Source organism: Pinus tabuliformis, chromosome 9 (genome assembly GCF_031772625.1).
Source record: "Pinus tabuliformis cultivar Carrire ecotype Pingquan chromosome 9, CPIR1, whole genome shotgun sequence".
Lineage (NCBI taxonomy): Eukaryota > Viridiplantae > Streptophyta > Pinopsida > Pinales > Pinaceae > Pinus > Pinus tabuliformis.
The window spans coordinates 1,179,722,928-1,179,745,962 of record NC_142307.1 but is presented as its reverse complement, the minus strand read 5'-3'; the positions used below and the strand labels follow the sequence as shown (position 1 = coordinate 1,179,745,962).

At 38.3% G+C, this 23,035-nt stretch overlaps 1 pseudogene; it reads right to left on the bottom strand.

Moving 5' to 3' along the window:
• Nucleotides 1-209: 209 nt before the first annotated feature.
• Nucleotides 210-21,262, bottom strand: LOC149152782 (uncharacterized; annotated as a pseudogene).
• Between the last annotated feature and the right edge of the window lie 1,773 nt (nt 21,263-23,035).

Below are 23,035 nucleotides of genomic sequence, written 5' to 3'. Positions count from 1 at the left end.
TGGTAAAAATTCCCACATGTTTCTTTCTCACGTGGAAATGCGTTATATCAGATAATCTGGCATTGTGGTCGAGTTGGAGTCCAATAATAGATTCAATCGCTTCCCTCTTTCATGGCACTATGTTGGCCTAGAGGTTATTCCCCTTGTTGTGGCATCCATAATGTGATTGCGCTTTCTGGGAGCCAAGCGTACTTCAATTGTGAAGTAAGTTAACATTGTCCCACACTCAATAAATCTTTGGTCCTTCGAAGAGAAACAATCTCCAATAAAACCACCAATGTTGTGTAGTGTCTACACTGAGTCATATTTCTTTGTTGTAAATCATTTTCCCAATTTGATGGAGTCTCTGACCGCTTCAAATTAGCTGGCTTTACCAAAGCATGACAAAGTGAGCATTTTGTCTCCCTTTCGAACCATTCTGAGACACACTCCTCACAAAATATATCTTTATAACATAATAATATGGGAGCATTCATTTTCTCCTCGCGTATTGCGCACAAGTCTCCAGTAGCAATAACCTCATCTATAATAGCATATGACCCATATCGGACCTCTTATGTGGGATAGTGCCTTCATTGCTGCAAAGAAAGATTTCACCTTCTCCACAATTGATGTCAGCTTAAAGGTACGGTACAACCCTATTGTGAGAGATGAAAACAGACTACCATATTCTTTGTTCAAGAAGAAGCAATACCAAACAAGTGTAGGAAGCAATACATGATAGAGTAACAGAATGTATTCAACCAAAGTCAACATCTGACCCTGCTTCCAATAGTTATGGCCTCAACTATTCTTATAATATATCAAAAGACGACATTTGAAAACCATTGCAGCTTGTCGCACCATTGTACCATTGGCCACAATGATGAATAGTGCATGCCAAAAGGGTGGTATTGTATTTGGAGGAAGCATAACAAGTGGATATAGTAGATCATCTCTTTTATACCACCAATAAAGTCCAACCACATGTAACACAAAAACCAATATGATGTCGATCAGAACTGAAAATGAGTATTATCGAGAGACTCTTCAGAGAGCAGGAAGCCCACTATAACTGGTGCAGGAATCCCAATTGGTACAAGAAATTGTTGCATGGTACAAGAATCTATTGCATGGTGCAGGAATCTGCTACACTATCCAAGAAGGTAAATGTAGGACCAAAGCCTGTATTAAGGCATGATTGAACCAATTTTAAACCTGAAACATACACAGATTTATTAATAATGTTTTAATCCTCATGAAACAAGGGAAGTAACGAATATTCTTGAAAATAATCATTTAGCCAAACAACAACATGAGAGATTCCGAGTAAGAATAGGACAAAATGGAGGCCCAACACAACCCCCTAGTTCTTGTACTGGCATAAACTTGTACCAGTATGCAAGAACCAACCTACAGAAGGCTACAACCTTTACTCGTTCTCTAGCTCCTACTGGAAGGAAGTTCCAACCCCTTGATCTAATCACCAGCTACTACTGGTAGGAAGCTTCAACTTCCTCATTGGAGGCTCCAACCCTCAGCATCATCCATGGAACATGTTTCATCAAATTTTTAGACTGGATCCACCTGCTTCAACACATCATTACTTGTAGGCCATGTTTCATCAAATTTTCATACTAGACGCATTAACAACACTTAATCTTAATATCAAAAATTAAAATTTAACTCTTCACTGCAACACTGTCATTTATCTCTGACATAACTGAATCAATCAATCATTGAAACCCAATCATCAATCACTGAAACTCAATCATTAATATCTAACATAACTGAAACCAAAATCATTAATATTTGAATCAATCGCAAAATGAAACTTCTGACACAATTGAATCAATCATTGAAAACCCAATCAACGAACACTTAATAAAAGTTCAACCAATTAGCTAGAATAGTCATATCACTGTAACCAATACATAGAATTGAACCCAGAGCAATGCACAAACAACCAAATCCAAATTCAACCTCAAAAATCATATGTCAGAATGTATACGTTACTTCAATGAGGAAAATCTGTGTGGATACACTACTTTCTGTAACTCAACCTGTGTACAATTCTAAAGATACTGAATCATACAACTTCTGAACCAAAACTATAACTGTTTCTAATCAGCAAGTAATATTAACACTATTCATAACCTCATTCAGCTTCATCATTCAATCAGATCTAGTTCAAACATGCTCATTTAACCCAGATCAATCAAGAGGACATCATTGACAAACAACAAAGTAGCAGCATTGATCAGATTGATCAGTCATTTATGAACACAAACCATTCTTACTCAATCAAATAGTTAGCTAGACTCAATCTCATTATATGATTAGTTTAACTTCAGATCTAATGAAGACATCATTGACAAACCACAATGAAACAACAACACTGATTAGATAGCTCACTCATTTCTGAACAATAAGATCTTCCTCTGCATATGCTACCTGGAAGTGCTAAATCCACATGTATACACGCCTTCACCGAGGCGAACCTGCATATAGATCTACAAATAATGACTTATAACTTCGCAACTTTTTAAGACTTAAGATATACCCATATCATAGCATTTAAAAGATAAAACATGTGTTAGCACTCACATCTAGCCTATCCATTATCAGATCATATAATGATAAGTCATTTAAGGTCTCATAATCCTGATCAAGCATTGTGTCCAAGGGTGCACAAGATGTTTCAGATATATATCATAACATAGCCCTTCCAACACAAAATATACTTCAGATAGAAGTATTCATGAAAAAACCCTTTCACTTGCAAATTTATCCCTTTGATCTTCTCCTCCTTATATACTTAGAAACTTTATCAATACCATGCACTACAACAACACCTAAAACCTATGGTGTTCTTAGACGGGATCAAGTAACCATTATTACACACAATATTATGGGCTAATACCATGGTATGGACCCTTCGTATTCTTTAACGTTAATTTTCCATCCCATATGCACTTTTCCTTTTGTGAAACTACATTCATACACACACGTGCCTTTTATTTTGTGTACCCATGTGTATATGCAACTTGGACTATGCTAAACATCATATACAACTTAAAACATTCTTTTTCCTCAATTTCTTGATTCTGATCTGATTCCTCTGAACTGTCATGCATTCTGTCATATCTGTAAACACATCCTGTTAACTTTCAACCTTATCATTCTTCTGAACTGATTCCATTTCATCAAATAGGTTGTCATCAAGGACAACTCATTAGGTAGGTTTCTATCAAGGACAACACTAACAATCTCCCTGTATCAAACTTCTAATTCTGAGATGTAAACCTTTGACAGTCATTTTGTTCCATCATTCTATTTTTCTGAGTCATTACTTTGTTACCTATGAATTGACCTGTTATAATGTGAGTTGTCATCATACATCAATTTATCATTTATGAACTGACTTGAAAATACATCTGGTTATCATATATGTGGGCTTCCATCAAGGACAACACATGGACCATAATACCAACATAGAGATATGGTCTAAGGAAGTTATGCTTCTTGAATGCTCTTGAAATCTTCTTCAAACATGTCAACTTGGAAGTTTTTGCTATAAATTTTGTTTTGGGAATTTTTGAACCTTGAAACTAGGAGGATGTAGTTAGACTATTGTTATATATTTCTGTTTCAAACTGCATACATTTTTGCACTATAGTTTCATAGATATGCTTTAAGCATTTAGGCTTCCTTAATTCTCAAATCTTCTTCAAATATGTTAGTTAGCGAGTTTTGCTATAAATTTTGTTCTAAGATGTTTTGGATTGTGAAACTTGGAGGGTATAGATAGATTATTGTCATCTACCTATGTTTAAAATTACATATGTTGGTTCACAATAATTTCATAGATACGCTATAGAGAATTGAGGCTTCTTGAATGCTTCTAAAATATTATTCAAATATGTAAACTGTTTATTTTCTATATATATTTCTCTCTAATGTTTCAGAATCTAAAATCGAGAGGAGACAAAGAAGAGATCCCAAGTTACTTTTGATAGAAATTTTATACCTTGTTTTACTATAATTTCATAGATATGATATGAGGAATATAATGTTCCTAAATTCTCTTGAAACATGCTTCAAATAGGTTAGCTTGACATTTTTTCTATCTTTCCTTTTGAGATGTTTCATTTTGTAAAATTTGGATGAGAAAAAAAATAGATCTCAAGGCACATATGATCTCTCTCTCTCTCTCTCTCTCTCTCTCTCTCTCTCTGCTTGCTCTCTCTCTCTCAAGAAAATTATTGGGTATTCATTCGTAGGTTACCACATTCAAACCATATTATTGTCCTCTCATAGGTAGGTTGTCTCATTCACACATGAAGTTAATTTATGATGTTAAGGAACTAGTACAAATTTTTTGGCATGGAAATAATAGGGCTTCATCCAATAAAAAATATGTGCTAAAATAAAAAAATGTCGTGAAGACCACTAACCCCACCTTAAGCACTTCCTTGACATGACACAAATAGAACTCTATGAGAGATTTAAGAGAGAGCCCATGGAACTGAACCTGTACCGAAGATCTTTTGAGAAATACAAAACTTGGTATGTTAGAACATGCATAGATCATTACACATGTTGTAAATACCATGCAAAAATAGTTTATTTGTATGACACATATGTACACATTCATCATGTTTTTCATTGTGACATTGTGTAGGATTTCTCATCGAAACTACCACATTTTTCATCGAGAGAATTTATTCATAACATCACACATCCAAGGTTGAAGAAAAAAATATATTATGCAAAATCTTGTTCAGATGGGACATGCTCTAGGTGCAATGGATTTGCATCATTAAGTTGGTGCATTCATAAAATTAAGGAGCACAGATTTTGGAGGGTGATAGTAAACAAAGATTCAAATATGTTACCTATGAACTAGATAGTGGGAAAGAAAGAAAATAGACTACATTGTTGAAGTCCTAGCTAAGTTAACATCACATTATTTCTTATCGCATGTTCAAATTCAACATATATGTTTTTTATGATGAACTTATATTTGTGGCATTAGGCATGAGTATGTGATTTCATGAAATAATTTTTTTATAAAAATTGGAACATTTTCTCAACATGTGCATGTAGCATGATGGCAAGATGAACAATTTAGAATATGTAAGGAAACCTTTACCCTAGGTACTACATTGTCAGTTTTAGATTTTAATGAGAACTACACCCTTCAAAAAATAGGTTGAGATCCAAAACCAATATTATCATTATGTTGACGAGGAAAAATACACCACTAATGGTAAAGGGATCTCCCCACTGCAAAGTCTCATTTATACCTCACACTGTTTGGGATATGAGTCTCATTCGGTATGTGGGCTCAGCTACCACCATATTTTTTTCTTTTTCTTGGGTTTCGAGTGAAGAAATGTTAATCCAAGGCGAGTGTGAAATACTCGAAGAGTGAGGATGAATCAAACCACAAATTATAATCTTGCAATACAACATACAAGATCATAATAGCACAACAATAAGAGTACTAAGTATATATTAAGAGAAATTATTTAGCAAAAACCATATAGGACATAAAAGAGTAAAAGAGTACTAAAATTAATTGTAAAGTATTTCACCACTAACAACTGGTGCTATGCATGGAATGAAAGAGCAAGATTCAACAAACATATGTGAAAAAATCCACAAATTAGTTCACTAACATGCAACTCATGTGAAAGTGAACATCCACACACAATAGAAGTGAAAGATGGCCATTACAACTACCATGAAAGTGGATGAGAATCTATGCGAAGAGTGAAGAGCTTAAAGGTTTACGATCTCCTCTCTCCATTGTGTGCCATGGTAACATCCTCCACCCTGATCTTCTCTCTCCAGCATGTACAATGGTAACATTCTCCCCCCCGGAGATAAGATCCTCAACACCCGTTGTAGATTATTTGAACTCATCAAGCTTAGAATCCAGCGATGACTGACGACTTGACCTAACGATTAGTGATGATTTTAGCAAGTTGTGACTCCAACGATGACCAGCTTTCTCATGTTTTGGATAGAGACAATGATGACAACTGACCCTATTCCTTTGTGATGTAATGATCCCCTTTCCACACCATAGGAACTACTAAGACGACATTATTGGTCATGAAGACTATGTAGGGACAAATTAACCAACTAGCAGAGGCTTGAACCTCCTTTTTTTTCAACAGCAAAAAAAAGAAAAAGAAAAAAAAAACATCTTGATTAATAAAATGTTTATATAGTAGATGGAAAAATACTAGTATTCTTTATTTTTCATACATCCATGTACCTTACAATAAACATATAATAAAAATCTCAATACCCTGCATTCAAAATTTTTAGATTCCACAAAACCAAAAAAAAAGAAAAACTCCCAACATCTACAGGAAGATAGGAACATGAAGGCCAAAATATACCCCAGCTCAGAACTCAAAGGATCCTCGAGCACATATAGATCCATCCATCATTAGTTCAAATTCCACCATGCCAAAATAGAGGAGAAGTCCTTGTTTAGATAGGGCATTCGTCATCCCATTTTTTTCCCTATATACATGAAGAAAGGATATTTCCTCATAAGAATGAATGATCTGCATGATTTGTGCCATCCAATGGTGTAAGGGGGGGGGGGGGGGGGATCTAGAGGGAATTTTGTCCCAACACCCACTCAATGATAGATTTCGAATCCCCAATGATCTTGATAGATTCAATCTCCAACCATTTCACACATTTCAGGATCCCCCAAAGAGCTACAATTTCAGCCCTGAAGTTTGTACCCTCCCTCACCATGCTAGTAAAAACGATATTCCATTTCAAGACTGAGCTTGATGAGTGCCCCACACCCACAGTTACCACCTTTCTCAGCCCCATCAAAAAAACCCATTGGGAAAGAATCTCCCAGATCTTTGAAGGAGGCATCTCGCCTGGAGAGTCGAGGCATCCATGGACCAATCTTTGAAAAAATCACAATAATGTTAAAACATTTGGCAACAATGAGAGGGAATTTGTCCTAAAAAATAGCAGCATTTTGAGAGATCCAAATGCCCCAAAGCACATATAGTGGGACTGTCTTGAAGGATTTGTGCATGCTAGACCAATAAGAGAGGCATGTGTAAGTAGACTGACAATTAGAATCCATTGTTATCCCCAATAGCTTAGAAATGTGCCTCCAAACTTCTTTTACAAAAGAGCATCCAAGAAATAAGTGTAGGCAATTCTCAACCACATTTCTGCATAATTGACATCTAGTAGGACCAAGAAAACCTCTTTTCATCAAATTATCCCATGTGATAATTTAGTTGAGCAGAGTCAACCAAGAGAAGCATTTGAGCTTTAAAGTGGCCTCCCACTTCCACATAGAAATAGTCCAATCCTCAAAGAGGGATATCGTAGGAAAACCAGAGATGTATAGGTAAAATTCTTTGACTGCTATCTTTCTTTTGACATTCCTGCCACCCCAGGTAAGAGAGTCATCCCTATTGGTGATTGAGATACTTGCGGAAACTAAACTATATCTGTATGTTTCCCATTCCAGTTCCAAACCAGTTAGTAGACCCAAGTCCCACGAGTGGGGCCATATGTGTTCAAGAGTTCTTTGAAACTGAATGATGTGAAAATCTGCTAGGAAACATATACCCATTTGGTGCAAATATTAAATGGTTCGTGGAGAAAAGAAGTAGTTCCTAGAAAATCCATTAATGTCATCCAATCCAGTGTGGATTTTTCTCCCATCTTCAATTTTCCATCGCAGGTTTCCACATATCTAGTCTCTCGACGATGTCATGCTCCTCCAAATGTATGATTACCTACTAGCTTGTGGAGCCCATGTACAACCTCCTGCTAAATTCCATGAGAGTTAAAAGCCCTCCATAGGTTTCTAGAGAGAAGTTCTAAGTTTAATCACTTTGTGTCTCTCATGCCCCATCCCCCCATCTCGTATAGCCGAGATAGAGCGTCTAGTATACTAAGGTGTATCTTTTTTTCATTTCCAACACCAGACCAAAGAAATCATGCAATAATGGTATCAATTTTTTTAATGACTGTCAGGGGGATGAGAAACAAATGCATCCAATATATATATATATATATATATATATATATATATATATATATATATATATATATATATATATATATCCTCTCTCCCTTTCAACATCTGGCAACCTACATCATCTTGCAAACTGGATATACATGTTGGTGTGCTCCCATGAATCATAGAGAATCTTAAAATCCCTCACTTGAAAACTCGCATGAGCTCTCAAAATAACAATGAAGAGAAAACTAAATTCCATGCCTTTCTATGGATGTTGCTCCTTTTATAACTGGGCTTCTCGGAAGAAACTATGGGAAATTACTATGGGCTAATGCCACTTATTTATTTATTTATTATTATTATTATTATTTTTCTCAACCATTTCAATAAGTTGGGGGATATTACAACATTTCATTAAGATACTCATGAACAAATTCCCCCCTATTATGAGTAGGATATATAAGTAAGCTACAATAACACTACACGAGGGAATATCAAGGTGGTTTGATAATGAATTTGAACCAATACTTGAATGTTATTAAGCAATGAGGATAATACATCACATGAGAAGGTAAACATGTAAACATTTCAGGTATTTTACACATGGTAACAAAGCCTTGAGTTCTCTTAAAAATCACTATTGCATCATTGCTAATTTATCTATTCCTCTCCACACTCGCAGTAAATTTAATTGTCATTATCCATAGAGGAATATAGTGTATGAATATGCATATAACCTTTTTAAAAGTTACAAACAACATAATTAGGAAGATGGAAAAAATGCTCGCACAAATAAAATCACTCTACTACCTTCGGATTTCATAGAAGTTCTCACAACCCATTCTCACTCTTTTATATTAAAAACTTCCAATGCAACATGAGGCCTTTCTAAAGTTCCCGATTCATAGAATTTGGTCCACTTTAACACGTACTATTACACTCCATCATCTATATTGTGAGCCATTCACACTGCAATAATAAAAAAATATGTAGATAATGTCCATGTAATATAAACATAATTTAGAAGGATGATTGTTCATTCTTAAAAAAACAACTTTTAGCTGAAGTTAATTTCCTCAAAGAAATCTAAACTTCAAAAAATGTAGTTAGCATATTTAATTTTGAAAAAAAAAAATATTTATCCAAAAAACCATATGTCAACAAAATATATGTAATGTACATTGATACATACATAAATAGATCAAGGAAATATATATCCCAAAATCAGGATGAGTTTATTTCAAGTACGCCTAATAGAGAAATCTATGTCCTTCGAATGGTTAGGATGTACAATACCATATCGTAATGTTAAAGATAAGCCCCCATAAAGGTTGCTTATGTTAGTGTTGACGTAGTTTCAATGATCAAATGTACTCTTTGATGTGGTTGATAAGGTCTTAGGTCAAATTGTTATAGCTTCAAATAAAATTTGACATGTCCTTGTTCTCAAATGGTCATGGGTCAGTGTCTAGGTATTATTACTGCTCCCTCCATTTTCAAGGTCATACAATGTCATTATGGTCATGTCATCATTCTTTATAATAGGTCATCAAATGAGTGTCTTGGTCATCATTTTTGTCAAAAAATCATAAAGATGAATACTTTAAAGGTTCAGAGTTCCAAATCATGGTTCAAGATATGCATTTGGTGTCATGATTAGGCCATGTCATCAAAATTTATGTAGGGAGTCATGTCATCACCATAGCGACCATATAGGAGTTAGTAATTAGGGAAAAGTGTTCAATTTTTTTTTCAAAGGTACATTTACCCCACATGGAGATGTAACCTTTCCGAAAAGAGAAATAAAGTTGAAGTACACTACCTCATCGTGTTGATTCTCAAAAGGACATGTAATGTCATACCATTACCAAAAGAAAAAATTGACTTTCAAGCTATAAATAGACCATATAAGCATTGAATCATTTCATTTCATCTCCCTAGAGATCTCATTCACCATTGTGCTTCACTTCAGGCTTCAAAACTCTGAATTTTTCATCACTAATGCCCTTGCTATTGAGCACGCTGTGTTTCTGGTAAGCACATCATGTTTTTGGATTTGGAGGTAAAACAAAGCATCAAAAGGGTTCATTAAGCAATCTACAGGTTCCAGAGACTCTTATCAAGTAAGTATAGCCGCTCATCAAAATTTTATATAGATATCTCCTTCAGTAAATGGTAAAATTATTCTCCTAGGGTTTTTTGCTGCACTTTTGGTCTTCTTGGTGTTTGCTTCAGTTCAAAGATAAATACCCTAGTTTTCTTGCCCTAACACCCATTTACACACTTCATACACATCCCCAAACCACTTCCCACATCGAGCTCCCTCATTTCCATAATTTTCCCCCAAAACCCTAGACCATGTTGCGGTTTTGCTAAAATTCTGGGTTAGGATTGTGTTGTTGCATTTTCCCCCTCTTTCCCTCATCCATTTCAAGAAATTCCACTTCCTAAGTCTCCCTAAAATCTATCCCTATGTTATAGACAGTTTTGTGCCTTACAACTCTAAGCATGAAATGTCCATAAACCAAGGGATCCGAAGTCCCTAAAAGTGTTGTTCCTACCCCTAGAGGAACAAGGTCAACCAATTACAGCTTCTCCCAGAAGTTCTCCACCAGAAACTACTCAGAATCAGTCAAATCAGGATCATTTCAGCTGCTCCACAAGCTACTTGCGTTGCATAGCACCCCAGTACACTAGCTAGGTGCGTTGCAACGCACCTAAATGCACTACCAGGGTGCGCTGAGTGGGAAATGCCAAATGGCAGTGTCATTCCGCGAGGTGGACAGACAATGGAAGCTTCCAGAATCTTCCTCAATGACACTTGCCTCACTGAGTTCGACCAAGGATGAGTAAGAGGCTCTCAGTCTCCAAGTGGAAGCAAGAACTGACAGAGAGAAGCCACAAGTCAAATCATAAGCTGACTCATCCTCTTTGCATACATGTATATATGGATCCCTCATCCCAGAGATCCAAGGTTGGAATTTTGTACTTTGCAGAGAATTGTTGTTGGTTTTGAGATTGAGATCAGTGCATTGGGTGATTTATGCTTTGTTGGAGGTGAAGAAGGGATTCCTTTGCTGGGAGGTAGATGCTGGATCGGGACTCACTTGGTTGTATCTCCTCCTGGATCTTCTTGTTATATCAATAAAACTATTTGAGTTTCTCCTACATGCTTGTCTATCAATGATGTTTTGTTATATTTGCATGTTTAGCTTAAATCTGATCCTAAGCTAGTTATGAATGTAAATCTATGTCTTTGTGTAGTTTTCCTCTTCTGTGATCTTGCAGGAACTTGGTGAAGCTGGGCAAGTAAGGGAGCAGGTAGCTGGAAGCTGTCAAAGAGGAGAGCAATTGGATCAACGGACTAGCGCAAGACACAGGTTAGTTCATCCTATTCCTCTTCGTTTACATTTCATAAAGAAGAATACGAAAGTAGTTTTCCTTGTTTGTTGCTAAGGCACTGTCACACCTTAGAGTGGGATAGGGGCATTCTGAGTAGACACTTTTCCCAACAACAAAATGGCGACTCCACTGGGGATCGTGTCTAGTTAGTTTGTTTGTGTTTCTCTTGTTGTTTGTTTCATAAACACAGAAGTAGCAATCGAACTGCATTTGCCATTATCAAATGCAAAGTAGCTGCTACTTCAATCCACTCACTGGATTTGTTTATGATTTGAACAGCTGATTCACAAATGATTTGATGACCCTTTGTGATAGCTCTTAGTCCTCCTTTAAATAATCCCTCTGATTGTACCTTACTGATTGCTTTTACTCGGCCAAAAACCATAGATTAAATTTCAAACCGTGACCCAGAACCCGGATAGAAGTCTCGTTTCTCCCCAGCGTAGGCTCTGTGAAGAGGTTCTGCATTTCAACACAGGTCCTGAGAGGGCTACCTACGCTGCAATTCAGTTTCTCTGTGCAACAGGTGCGCTGATCAGCCTTTGCCATGTGCAACTGAGGTTCTTTGCTTCATTTTGTCCAGTTTTATCTCTGATTTTTGCAGCCTGTTATTAGTTTGTGTACCTGTCTGAAAACTCCTTTTCTTTGCCTTAATTCCGCCTCCTTTGTACAAAAAGACTGTAGATGTTCTTTGTGTGTTTGTTACATCATTTACAGTTTTCCATTGAAAAGCAGAATAGTCATACTGTCGTCCTTGGATTTAGATCTGTCGTAAGTGTCGATTTTGATCTTAGGAGGAAGTTTGTTTACTGTTGACAGTTGATTATACTTTCTACTTTTACCTTTGGTTTGAATCTGTCTCTTTCTAGTGTCGAAACGAGTGTTTATTTCAAAATCATAAAGTGTCGTAATCTTCTCTACCTTTTGATTTCGAAAAGAAGCTTGTTTGTGTTTTTCACTTGAAAGCAAATTCAGATTTGTACATCAACTTTCTTTTTAGGCATCAATATTAAGAAAGTGAAAACAAATACATGCATATGTGCATTTGCATATTGATAGTTTGTATGGCTTGATTTAGGAAAAGTGCATTTACAGTGTGCTCTTTGCTCTTTGAGAAAAGATTGTGTCTTTCTTTTCCCCTTGTAGCTAGGATTTTCATTGCTGAAAAGAGATAAAAGCTTGCTTATCATCTTTAGATTGCATTTAGGAATTACATCTACATCTCGTGGTGATCCAAAAAGGCAAACTTCTAAGAAAGATCAACTTAAAATAAATTGAATGAATCTAACAACGCTTTGGAACTTAACGCACAACATAGAGGTCTAGGCTAGAGACGTGTTCCGACGTCGTAAAGCCTGGTAACTGTTGTCCTCACTGATGGTTGGGTGATTCCTCCACTGTGAGACGATAAGTTCCAGTACGGATTGTGCTCCCACGTACCGTCGAGTATATATTGGGAGACCCCTATAGGCTTAAAACCTTTTATCCATAGGAAGCCGTGTCGGCCGCCCTACTGATCGCAATGCACCGAACACAGCATTCGGGAAGATTGACTACCGTACCGTAAAACGTATTCTGCAGTTTTTTGATTGGTTTGGCACACCCTCTACCTAGATCTCCAAAGCAGTCCCTTTCGTTCCTTTTCAGACTCCTTAACGGAAAAGGTCCATCTGAGCACTTGTCACTTCAGGCTCATTAAAAATCGAAGGAGACTAGAGTCATCTTTTGTTTTTTCTCGACTCTATAAAATTGAAAAAACAAGTTGTGTCCAAGCGTCGTAAAATTTATTTTAAACGGAATATTTATACCCTTTTCCTACGTTGATCTTAGGTTGAGAAAATGGAGTCTACCAACCAAGGAATTCCCCTTGGTGGAAATCCTAGTCCCTTCTCCTCTTGGGGAGATGTTGGTGCACCACATATGGCCACATTGTCGCTTCCAGGACTGACAATTGGCTTGCCAGTCTGGCTCTTCTCAACCAATGTCGTTCAGACCACCACTATTCCTGAACAATCGAATCAGCAGTTAGACCAGTCCAGAGTTACCCACCAACCTTCTACTTCCTCTAATTCTTCCTCTCTTCCTTCCTCTTCGCTTGATGGGGCTGGCAAAGCCAAAAGTCAAGTTCCTAAGGAGAAGAAGGAAAAGAAGAAGAAAGAGAAGAAGAAGAAGGAGCCAAACGCGAATGGGGGCAAACGAGTGTCGTCTAACGAAAATCCACACACTACACTGACCAGGCCTAAATCGCCATGTGTCATTTGCAAGGGAGACCACTTTCACAGAGATTGTCCTTGCATCCCTCGGATACTAAGGGATTGGTCTCCCCGTTTGCACAATCCGGTGTCGTCAACCTCTGATGGCCATGTTGAAAGCACACCATCAACTAGCGAAAGTGAAGTCCTAGGACAAAAAGGGAGAGCTAGATCTCCCTGTAAACTGTGCGAAAGCGATCACGCCATCTACCGTTGTCCCTTCTTAGACGAAGCTAAAAGAGTTTTGGATGATCGTCCGGTTTCACCGTTATGACTTCTTCTTGGATATAAAAAACTCTTGCCGAGTCCTTCGTTAATTGAGAATCCAGCTGGCCCGCTCAAGTGGTCAGCTGAAGCGCCGGTCATTGAAGATGAGCCAGCTGAATCCATACCCGACGAAAGTCAAAAGGTCGAGGTGGGAGTTGACCCGGTCTTGCCTTTAGAGGATTTATCTTCGAATGACACACTCACTAAGGAGAATAAGGATGACACCGTCCAAATTCTCTTCATCAACACAGACTCCGACGAGCACGGGGGCAATCCCCCCATTCCTTTATCGCAGGAAGGAAGTTCGTCAGAGAGATACCCGGCCGTCTACTCGGTCCCACCACCAAGCAACCTAGTTGTCTCCTTCGACTGGAACCAACTAGGCAGACCCCGTTTGCCAGCAAGCATACCATTCAGAATTATCGTCCAAATAAACAGAATGGTCATGGCTGGCACCATCATTGATGAGGGGGCATCTGTGAGTATCCTTTCCTCTATTGCTTGGAAAGCGCTTGGTTCGCCAGCGCTTTTGCCTGAAATGAGAAATCTGACAGGCTTTGATAAAGGAACCAGTCGACCTTTAGGGATCCTCCCCAATGTGCCCATAACATTGAAAGGGAAGACCGTTCAAATGAACATGATGGTCGTTCAAGGACCCTTGGATTATAACCTAATCCTTGGACGAGACTATATATATTGCATGGGAGCCATCGTCTCCTCACTCTTTAGAGTAATGTGTTTTCCGCACGAAGGAAGAGTGGTCAAGCTCGTGGACTAGCTTTCATTTCCCGGATCACGCATCGCAAATAGTCATATACCATCCCTAAATGGTCTCTTCACGCAAGAAATTTCTCAACCCACAGTCCGTCCTCCCGATGAGCGCGAGTAATTCTGAGGGATATGACTGGAACCCAGGGGGCATGCGTCCTGGTCTACTTCGGCAGGAAAACTTCAGGTATAGGGTAGGTTTCTGCGGGAGAATATGACTAGTCTGTACCCCGTCCATCAATGGAAGAGGGGTTATTCTAGAATAAGATTCTCTTGTCAAAGTTATGTGTGTGGCGCTCGTTGTCACTCACCTTTGTTTATCTCGGTAGACATCGCCGAGGAAGTGTTTCATTTGTAACGCGAATGAGACAATCTTTGGTAACCTGAAAGAGGTAGGCCTTTCCTGATAGAACAAATGTTTTGTCTGCAAATTGAGGGGTAACCTTGAAATCGTATTTTATACCTGGGGGCATGCAAACCTTTTGGAGTGCAAGCAAGGGGCGGCTATTTATTTTTTAAATTTTTAGGTCCTCCCTTTAAACTCGTAGGCTAACCCTTTAAACTCGTAGGATTAGTCGTTTCCTAACTTGCATAAAGAAAGGATGTGGGGCAAAAATCTAAATGTTTCCGTTTTATATGAGACATTCTTATCATATGACTGGATTATCGAGCAGTTTTAGCACATAGTTCATGCTCGTTAAAAAATAAACATAAGACCGAGCAAGTGTTTCAATCCGCATTTAAGCTCGTTAAAAAATGAACTATCCTCCGGTAAATAACCACCGTGAATGTAACATTATCAGCCATTAAAGCCTTGGTCGTGTTTGCACCGTCACCTCCACTTTTCCATTGGCCGATCATTCACCTCCATTTGATTGTTTACCCATTTTGAGGAACAACTGCGAAGAGTGATTTCACTAGCCATCCTTGTGACACTTCCGTGATTGGAAAATTCCAACCCTTACCTGGAATTAGCTGCTACCCATTTTATCACTCGTTCCTCAAAAGACGAGTCTTCTTTAAGCTCTTTTCATCTGACTCGTAAAATATGAAAAGATTGCCGAGTTTTGGCCTTCCAGCTCGTTAAAGCGACCGGAAGTGCTATCCCTCCTCTAGATTTTAATCTTTTTGGACCTGAGGGATTATTGCACAAAAAGATCGAGCGCTTGTTTTGTTCGGCTCGTTAAAACTGTCGAAAATTCATCCCTTCTGTATTGTTTTATACTTTTTCGGACTTAAGGGATTAGATGATGAAAAAGGAATTCCGGAGTTAGCTTTACGTACCTTTTCAGAATCTCTAAAAATGAAAAGGACCGAGTTATCTTTGTCGTTAAACTCGTTAAAAACATTAATAGCGACAAACTTGTCTTTAGACGAGAACGAGTTTTACTATCGCTAGGCTCGTTAAAACATAGCGATGGTTTTGCCCGAAGGGCAAATTATAGAACAAGCATATGTTATCCTCCTCAAGCTTGACAAAAATAAAGAGGTACTGGTCAGCAATGACTGGGGAAAAATTGGGAAGAAACTCAAGGAATCTTTATTGGTAGCAAGTCGCTCTTGAACGTGACACTTCCACTCCGTGCCTGAGTTGGGTTGGGTTGTTTCATTCACCGGTCACATCACCATGGTCCCGCCATACCATCCACATTTGGGGTAAATGCTACCAATCCATCACATAAGTGTCGCCGACATGTTCAAGAGAAGTCATCCAGAGAAGTCACCCGTGTCCCATCCACTACCATACATTATGCTTCATTCCTTCATGACCGCCATCCTGAACCATATATCATCAGATCGTTTTCACCTCCATCAAAATCATTTGCTCCGTTCCGTGTCATTGATGTGGGATTCATCAAGGCCCTCCTTTGTCGGATCGCTTCTTGTCGACATCAGCTCATTATCCAAGAAGTTGATCTAGGAACACCCCATTCAGTACTTTGAAGCTTGCATGCCTCAATGGCAAGTTTCTCACTTCCGGCGACAGGTATACATCAATGACCTTCGACCGAAAGATTTTGCGTGGTGTTCGATGCCAAGTCTTTTATTCACACCACGTGAATTGTACTGCAGTACCTTGAGGGTCATCATCCTTATCGGTGATTCCTCTCGCGCTTGTTAACAGTTTACATCATCGACTGGTAATCAAGCGATGTCTTTCCATGTTCGACTTCAAAACATTTCTCACATGGATCGACTTGTACTTCGAGTGAATATCGGATGAGATTGAAGACCCCGATCTAGTTTCATCCATCCGGGCTGCGATATATATTCAGAAAAAATAAAAACATTGACATGTACAACATTGCAGCACAGATAATCATCCTACCAAAAGGATGATGACTTCATCAGAATCATCAGTCTACCATCAGACGATTGTCTGTCCTATGTACATAAAAATGAATTTATAAAGCTGAGCATGGGAATGCCCGCCTCAGCTAGATCATGAAAACAGTATGAAGATAATGTATTGTATTGTATCTTATTACAGGTCTCCTCCCAGCATTGAAAGAGCTTCGGATCCTCCTAATAAATCATTTCACCCGATAAACGGCCTCATACTTTAGGGGGCAACTGTTATAGACAGTTTTGTGCCTTACAGCTCTAAGCATGAAATGTCCATAAACCAAGGGATCCTAAGTCCCTAAAAGTGTTGTTCCTACCCCTAGAGGAACAAGGTCAACCAATTACAGCTTCTCCCAGAAGTTCTCCACGAGAAACTACTCAGAATCAGTCAAATCAGGATCATTTCAGCTGCTCCACAAGCTACCTGCGTTGCATAGCACCCCAGTACACTAGCTAGGTGTGTTGCAATGCACCTAAATGCACTACCAGGGTGCGCTGAGCGGGAAATGCCAAACGGCAGTGTCATTCCGCGAGGTGGACAGACAATGGAAGCTTCCAGAATCTTCCTCAATGACACTTGCCTCACTGAGTTCGACCAAGGATGAGTAAGAGGCTCTCAGTCTCCAAGTGGAAGTAAGAACTGACAGAGAGAAGCCACAAGTCAAATCATAAGCTGACTCATCCTCTTTGCATACATCTATATATGGATCCCTCATCCCAGAGATCCAGAGGTTGGAATTTTGTACTTTGCAGAGAATTGTTGTTGGTTTTGAGATTGAGATCAGTGCATTGGGTGATTTATGCTTTGTTGGAGGTGAAGAAGGGATTCCTTTGCTGGGAGGTAGATGCTGGATCGGGACTCACTTGGTTGTATCTCCTCCTGGATCTTCTTGTTATATCAATAAAACTATTTGAGTTTATCCTACATGCTTGCGTATCAATGATGTTTTTTTATATTTGCATGTTTAGCTTAAATCTGATCCTAAGCTAGTTATGAATGTAAATCTATGTCTTTGTGTAGTTTTCCTCTTCTGTGATCTTGCAGGAACTTGGTGAAGCTGGGAAAGTAAGGGAGCAGGTAGCTGGAAGCTGTCAAAGAGGAGAGCGATTGGATCAATGGACTAGCGCAAGACACAGGTTAGTTCATCCTATTCCTCTTCGTTTACATTTCATAAAGAAGAATACGAAAGTAGTTTTCCTTGTTTGTTGCTAAGGCACTGTCACACCTTAGAGTGGGATAGGGCGTTTTGAGTAGATACTTTTCCCAACAACACCCTACCCCGTATAATTTTCCTACAAATTTCCCTAATCCCTATCCCATTTGTTTTCTTACCTAAACTAGTTGCCCCATTTCCCCCTATTTTTCCAATCCTACCCTTCCCTTCCCTCCTATCAAGCTAGGGTTTTTATCATGCAAACCAACACCATGGCCAGTGAGAAGAAGAAGTATAAAAAAGGAGGGAATGTCTCCAAATATGAGCCAACTCATATGAAGGAGATAAATGGATCATCATTATCAAGAAATCATTTGAAGGTGTGGGTTTCCTAGGGTTTTGTGAAAAGATACAAGAGGTGGGCTGCCATGCTAAGTTGACCAACCCTTTTGCTACAAATTTCAAGAGGGATAAAACCACCATAGTATGGACGGATTTCATCATATCAGTAGATGTCATAGCTTTAGCCATAGGTATCCATGTAAAATAATAAATTTGGTTTAAGGGGATGGATTTGGACATTGAAGAGTATAAAGTCTTCCTAAAACCACACTATGAAGATTCTCCCACTCATATCTTTCCTTTCATGCAATCGTTGGATAGATATGCTCCTTTGATGAAGGTGATTATGAAGTATTTTTCTTGTGAAGGGAGGGTTTCTAGGTTGTATCAGTATCACATAAGGTTGTTGATGTAATTCACTACCATCAAACCAATGAACTTGCCCCATTACTTATTCAAGATCCTAGTCAAGATGACTAAGAAAGTACAAAGCAAAGGGAGAGATCATCAAACAAGTTTATTTCATCATGGTTTGGTCAAATTCATAATTCTTCCTCAGCTTTCATAGGTTAACATACCATGGGATACATTCATGAAAGAATCTTCTCTTATGCCTACCATTAGTCAACCTAATAGTAAAAGCACTCCATTAGCACCCTCTAGGCCATAGGAGGTTGGCTCATCAAGTAGGCCATCAGTGACAAAGACACCTAGGGAAGAGATTACGAAGACTTATAGTAGAGGTAAAATATTGGCATTTTCCCCTGAAATAGTTGATATTCCCAGAGCTAGAACTAGGGCTCAAGCTAAGATGCTTCCTAGGAAGACTATCAGTGAGGAAAGAGTTCAACCTAGCACTATGAGACAAGAATCATTAAGAGGCAAAGATGATACACCATTGCATAGTGAAGAACAAGCATCTCTTGGTTTAGACATGGTTGACCTAACAGAACACAATGAAGACAAAGAAGTTGAAGACATAATCAAAGAGAAAGAGGCATAGATCAGGGAGCTCAAAGATGATCTTGCCAAGGAAAATTTCATGGTGGCTCTCTTGAAACAAGAGAATAGGAAATTGAAGCTAAGCCTAATGCAGCAAGGTAAATCACATGAAGAGCCCCCATCATACAACAAGATAGATAAGTGCAAAGGTAAGGCAGTCATTGATGAAGAAAAGCAAGATTAAGACACATAGGTACAGTCAAAGAGACCCACAACCAGAGCCATGATTAAGAAGGGACAACAAGTAGAAAATCCTCCTCCTACTCAAACCCTAAAAACCTTTCATGACTCCATAGCAGCTGAAATTGAAGAGGACAAGGAATATTGGTTTGAGAGAGTGAATGTGTACCTAGAGAAGGTTGTGAGGAAGGAAAAAAGAAACACTTCCCTGTAGAGGCATATGGCAAGGCACTATTATGTAAGAAACATGGTGTGCAAGATGAGGGTTAGGAACATGAAGAGAAGGCTTAAGAAAGCCCTAATCAAGCTTAAGAAGAGAGATAACTTGGATTTTCTAGCTGATCCATCTCTAGTTGTCTAAGCCATGACTAAAAAATGAAGAAGCAGAAAATTTTGGGAATTGTTTGGCAAATTTTGAGTTTTTGGTTAATTTTAGAAATTTTGATGTACATAAGCGCAACATGGCCATGATATGCTTCTTCTTAGAGCATCAAAATGAGGAATGTCACACATATCTAGGTTTCTCTTGACCTCTACATCACAAATATATACTTGGTCTCTCATGTCAGCTCATAGTTTGAAGGAAAAGTAAAAAAAACTAGCAATTTTTCATGTTTCTGCCACTATTCTGGACCCCACGCTACACTTCTAGAGTATTCTTAGAAGATTTGTTTCTAGGCACTTTGGAGGTGGATTTTTGTAGGCTTGAAACTTTAGAGGTCTTCTAGACATTCTCAACTACCTTCACCAACCATCAGTTCAGCTCAGAGATCAAGCAAAGCCACCAAAAAACTCCTCAAAGACCACACTGCGTTTCTGCTAGACCACGTTGCGCTTCTGAGTTTTTTGTTGCGCTTATGTGGGAAAGCCAGATTTCAAGTTTTGCTTGGTCAAATTCAACTTTGGCCAATGTAATTAGTGTCAAAATATTTTTACTTGATGTAGTTGAATATTATAATGATGGTTAGAGTGGATAGTTTGTAATTAAATTCTCTCAAGTAAAATTCAAATCAATTTATGTAAAGGAGGAAAGTAGTTTCTAACTACTCATGATGTGGAAGGGATTGGGTAGGAGTATGAAATTAGTGCCTAAGAAGGAGGATTTGACCCCTAAGGGGGGGGGAATGTTGTTTTACATATATATGTAGTCAAAATGAACTCATAGAGGGACTTAAATTCCTGAAGGCTCATCTCTTGGACTAGTGTATTAGATATTTTTGCAGAAATATAAGCATTTGCATCTATTTTCATGGGATTCCTGTGATGTGGTTTGTGGCATTGTGTTTCTTTAGTTTTCTTTATGCATTTGATTATTAAGTATTTTATCATCCATTTATATTCTTCTGGTGATTATTTCTTAAGTTTTAAAGAAGATTTCATTATCAATATGCTCTTTTTTATTTGAGGTTTTGACATAAGTGTTTTCTCTTCTAAGCAAATGAATTCATACTTATATGCTCATTTTCATTTTTCTTTTTCCCTCGCCATACTACAATGAAAAAATTTTCTTTGTGCCATTGATTGTATTTACCTTGCCCCATCTTATCTTTGGAACTCATCGTTTGGGATTCTTGACCTAGTTTTTAGACCTAGTGCTTCTGTCCAACACACCCTTAATCAAACCCTACTATGCCAATTACCTAGCCTAAAATCTACATGTTCTCTAGTCACTTTCATTGACTGTGAGATTGTTTGAGAGAGCCCTCTTTGATTTGGTAGGGATATATACCAAGTCAAAAGTTGGTTTGAGGTTACCTCCTTCAGTCTCCTTTCTCAGCCATGGGAAACTGAGGAGTGCTAACAACTTAAAACATAAAAAAGGGTCAATTAAACCCGCATATACATATAAGAACACAACTCTCTTTGCTCTTTTCTCATTGTTGATGAAATAAGAAAAAAAAACTTGTTTTAAGTACTTAATTTTATATATAAGCGCTTAATATTGATCATTGTAGCACTTGATATTCACTAAGGGTACTAATTCTAGGAGAGTTATCTTTTACAACTGGGTTGTTTGTGAGCACTTGAAATAGTTGATATTTACATGTAAATTTGTGGATGGATAGTGTGTAAGTACTCGTGAAAGCTTATTTTTACATGTGGGGAACTCATGGGTAGTTTGTGGCCCCTTGTGAGAGATGATGCAAGCCAAGTTGATTTCTTCATGTAGGTAATGTTAAGGGAGACATGTTGGAAATTGAGAGATAACTTAGATCACTAGCACACCATTTTCATGAAGATACTAGTTGTCTTATATCTAAGCAAGGTGATTTTTTTTCTCATGAATTTAGTGCTTTATTATTATGACCCTTTAAAAGATCTTAGCACCCTCAATGTTAGAGTCGGTCTGGTCATCCCTTCATCAGAGATCAAAACTATTTTTGCATTTCATTTTTAGGTGTCTTGCTCATTTCACTCAGTTGCATTCCGCTAGGGGCATGCCATAATCTGATGGAAGGGCTTTGTCATTCATCCCCCTCATGCTTTGCACTGATCGCTCAGGTTTGTTCATCAAAATCAAGTTTTCATGTCTTTTGATCAGCAAGAGTTATTTTCAGTCACTAGGTCTAGGGTTTCACAAATTGAGTCGTTAAAGTGTCTAATAATTCCAGCAGGCCAGAGGGAGGTTCTTACAAAGTTGTCATTCAAAGATTTTCATCATCATAAAAGTCAAACATTTTTTCCTTTTGTAATAATTTTCAAAGTTTTCAGTTTTTCAAATCCTCAGGCGCAGCCCTAGTCTCCTTTGCCAAATTCCATGTTAGCTGTCCCTGCAAAAAATTGCCAAAAAAATTTCATCATTTTAGTGAAAAATCAAAAAGAAAGTGTGAAAAACAGAGTTGCATTAAAGTGTGAAAAAGTGCCAATGTCAAACATTATAAAAATGGGTTTTGGAGAATCAAAAATCAAAACCATGTTTCCATGTCTCTATAAAGATTTCTCCATGAGGGTCAAGGTCATTTTGAATGCCAAAAGTGTTGGGTATACGACCAAAGTCCCACATTGACTAGAAGTGGGGAGGATCATGGGTATATAAGTATGGAAAAATATCTACATTGGTATGAGGCCTTTTGGGGTAAGTGCAAAAGCAAATCCATGAGGGCTTAGGCCCAAAGTGGACAATATCATACCATTGTGGAGATATGTGGTGTCCAGAGTCCTTACAAGTGGTATCAGAGCCATGTCCCGAAGTTAGCCAAGTGGATGAATCCTCAGAATACCAAACGAAGGTGGTGGGCCCCGGTAATATCATGATGGGATCCATGGATGAGCTCGGTTAGACAGGCGGTGTGCTCCGGATTCTTCATGGACAT